This window comes from Sturnira hondurensis, unplaced genomic scaffold (assembly GCF_014824575.4).
Source record: "Sturnira hondurensis isolate 20B ecotype Veracruz unplaced genomic scaffold, ASM1482457v3 Scaffold0020392, whole genome shotgun sequence".
Lineage (NCBI taxonomy): Eukaryota > Metazoa > Chordata > Mammalia > Chiroptera > Phyllostomidae > Sturnira > Sturnira hondurensis.
In genome coordinates, this window is record NW_028093023.1 from 521,472 (window position 1) to 525,385 (window position 3,914).

At 37.0% G+C, this 3,914-nt stretch overlaps 1 non-coding gene across 1 annotated transcript; it reads left to right on the top strand.

Annotated features, from left to right (window-relative positions):
• Positions 1 to 3,432: 3,432 nt before the first annotated feature.
• Positions 3,433 to 3,536, top strand: LOC118975618 (U6 spliceosomal RNA). Its single transcript, XR_005064104.1, has one exon. It is a non-coding gene; the product is annotated as a U6 spliceosomal RNA (small nuclear RNA).
• Positions 3,537 to 3,914: the final 378 nt, after the last annotated feature.

A 3,914-nucleotide genomic window follows, 5' to 3' on the forward strand; every position in this document is an offset into this window, starting at 1 on the left:
AAGATTATATTTTTCTAGAAATTTGTCCATTTCACCTAGGTTTTCAAATTTTTTGGCATACAGTTCTTCATAGTAGTTTCTTACAATCCCTTCTATTTCTGTGGTATCAGTTGTAATCTCTTCTCTTTCATTTCTGATTGTGTTTATTTGGGTCCTCTCTCTTTTTTTCTTAATGAGTCTACTTAAAGGTTTGTCTATTTTGTTTATCTTTTCAAAAAACCAAGTCTTGGATTCATTGGTCCTTAGAATTGTGCTTTTAGTCTCTATGTCATTTAATCCTGCTCTGATCTTGGTTATTTCCTTCCTTCTGCTTGCTCTGGGTTGTCTTTTTGTTATTCCTTGAGTTCTTGCAGGCGTAGAGTAAGGTTGTTTGTTTGAAATGTTTCTATCTTCTTTAGGTAAGCCTGTTTGGCTATGAACTTCCCTCTCAGGACTGCGTTCACTGTGTCCCATAAGTTTTGGGTTGTTGTGAATTAATTTTCATTTCTTTCCAGAAACATTTTGATTTCTTCCCTCATTTCATTCTTCATCCATTCCTTGTTTAATAGCATACCATTAGGTCTCCATGATTTTGGGTGTTTTTTCCTTTGGGGTTGGTTTCCAATTTCAGTCCTTTGTGGTCAGAGAAGATGCTTGGTATGATTTTAATATTTTTGAATTTGTTGAGGCTCATTTTGTGTCCTATCATGTGGTCTATCTTTGAAAATATTCCAGGTGCATTTGAAAAGAATGTGTATTCAGCTTCTTTGGGATGAAGGGCTCTATATATATCAGTTAAGTCCATTTCATTTATGGTGTTGTTTAATGCTGTAATATCTTTGTTGATATTTTGTTTGGAAGATCTGTCCATTTTTGACAGTGGGGAGTTAAAATCCCCTACTATAATTGTGTTGTTGTCAATATCTTTCTTGAGATCCTCCAGGGTTTTGTTTATATATTTGGGTGCTCCTTTGTTGGGTGCATATATATTTACAATGTTAATGTGTTCTTGGTGGATTCTTCCCTTGAGTATTATGAAGTGACCTTCTGGGTCTCTCTTTATGGCCCTTTTTTGAAGTCTATTTTGTCTGCTTTGAGAATTGCCACCCTGGATTTTTCTTCTGGACTGTTTGCTTGGAAAATTTGTTTTCATCCTTTCCCTTTTAGCCTGTGCTGGTCTTTTGACCTCAGGTGGGTCTCTTGTAAGCAGCATATGTGTAGGTCATGCTTTCTTATCCATTCAGCTATTCTATGTCTTTAGATTGGAGCATTTAATCCATTTACATTTAAGGTTATTATTGATAAGAATTTATTCATTGCCATTTTTGTACCTGTGTTCCTCTCTGTCTCTCTCTTTTCCTTCCTTTCCTTAAAGCAGCCCTTTTAGCATCTCTTGCAGAGCTGGTTTGATGGAGGCGTATTCTTTAAACTTCTTTTGTCTTGAGAGCTCTTTATTTGGCCTTCTACCTTGATTGAGAGCCTTGCTGGGTAAAGTATCCTTGGTTATAGGCCTCTGGTTCTCATTGCTTGGAATATTTCTTGCCATTCTCTTCTTGCTTGGAGTGTTTCCATTGAGAAGTCAGTAGCTAACCTGATTGGGGTTCCCTTGTATGTTACTTCCTTTTTCTCCCTTGCTGCCTTTAAGATTTTTTCTTTCACTTGGAATTTTGCCATTTTAATGATGATGTGTCTTGAAGTGGGCCTCTTTGAGTTGCTCTTGAGTGGGACTCTCTGTGATTCCTGGATTTATGTGACTTTTTCTCTCATCAAATTAACGAAGTTTTCTATCATTACTCTTTGAAATAAGTTTTCTATCCCTTGTTCTTCTTCTTCTCCTTCTGGTATTCCTATTATTCAGATATTATTACGTTTCACATTGTCTTGCATCTTCCTTCATCCCTCTTCATTCTTTCTGAGCCTCTTTTCCCTTTCTTGCTCTTTCTGGGAGTTTTTTTTCTACTTTGTTCTCCAACTCACTGATTTGATCATCTGCTTCATCTATTCTGCTTTTCATTCCTTCTACTGTGTTCTTCAGTTCCGAAATTGTATTCTTCATTTCCTCTTGTCCTTTGGTGATAGTTTCTATTTCCTTTCTCATGTTGATATAATTTGCGGTATGTTCATTGTAGCTCCCCTATAGTTTCTGGTAGCTCATTGTGAACTCTTTGAATTTCCTGATAACCTGTGCTTTGAATTCAATATCTGATAGTTGACTTGCCTCTATTTCATCTAACATTATTTCTGAGGCTTCCTCCTTTCCTTTCATTTAGGAATTGTTCCTTTGTCTTCCCACTGTTTTTGAGACTCTTCCTGTTAGCCTCAGCTTCTTAAATTAATCTGTTCTGACTCCCTGGGTTATACCTGTGAGATTCATTGGTGCAGTCTCCTTCAGGTATCTTAATGTTCTCCACTTCTGTCTACTCCTTTTTGTGTGTGTGTGTGATCAGTTGGATTGGGAGGCAAAAGGGTTTATGACAGTAGAAGAGTATTTTATGATATTTACAGTCACAGACTGTAGAGAAGAGATAGAAAATCCTTAGGCTATATATATATTGTTAACCGTATTCTTCATCCCAACTTTCCACTTTTAAGAAAGGATGGACAGAAGATAAGTCTCTTGTTGGGGAGAGAAGACTTGTGAATTGGATCTAGAAAGTAGTGAGGTTGCGGGCCATCCGATTTTGAGGTAAGGTGAGAGTAAAGAATAGTAAGTAGGTGTAGCATGTTAGCAAGTAAAATCAATCACTACAGTAATAGAATTCAGGAACCTGTAAAGTGGGCTAAGATCTGGGAGATGTGTTGTGAAGTATTTACAGTTGTATAGAACAGCTATTAATTACAATAATATTAGAGCAACAATCATATGACAGATTCTATCTGATCTGTCTGAATAGGGGGTATACAGCTTTGGGTAGTATGCTAAAGGGAAACAAGTAGTGTGAAGTATAGAAAATTAGCAATACACTGCCGCTGTCTGGTCCTTCAGCGTCCATCAGAATCTGCAGTCTCTTAATTTCATAAATGCTATGGAAGCATTGGTTGATTGCACTGTTCCTCAGTAGATCTGCCAGGATTTTCTCCCATGTGTACAGGAGCTGGAATCTGCTCCATCCTACTCCATTGCCATCTTCCTGGCCTGTGGCAAAGTATATTTTTAAATGATTTGTGAATTATTTTATATGAGACATCTGATGACGGGGTAAAGTAAAGAAAAAAGCAAAGTAAAATCTGTGAAATACTTACTTGAACTAAGTATTGTCATAGATTACTTCCTTTCATAATAACCTTGTAACATGGATAGTACTATATCCAGTTTAAAGATGACAAAATGGATACTCAGAAAGGTTAAGACATTAAGAAGAAAATAAAAGTCTATGACAATTTTTTCTGGCTCCAAATATGAACTCAGGCTGTTCCTGTGCATTTTGTCAAACATTTAACAAACCACTTTTAGTGCTTGCTTTGGCAGCACATACACTAAAATTGGAACAATATAGAGATTAGCATGGACCCTGCTCAAGGATGACATGCAAATTAATAAAGCATTCCATTATTTTGCAAGACTCTGATTTGAAATGGAAGGTGAAATAAGGAGCTTCCCAGATTTAAAAAAAAAAAAAGGCCTAAAAGTACACATCTCTACCAAACCATCATTACAAGAGATGCTAAAGTGAGTGCTTTAAGAAGATGAAGAAACAAAGAGAGGGATGTAAGGTTACGACAAAATGGAAAGTGCAACAAGGTGTAAAGCAGGATGTTATTGCTTAAGGCTGTACTCCCCGCCCCCAGAATGTTCCAGGAAGATAGGGTAAGTGGTTAGCCAAGTAAATAGCCAAATAAGGTAAATATGTGGAGCAAGGCAGACCGCCAGAATCTGCCCGCCAACGAGTAACCCCGCCAATCAAAAGAAAAAGCTGTGTTCAATTGCACCAATT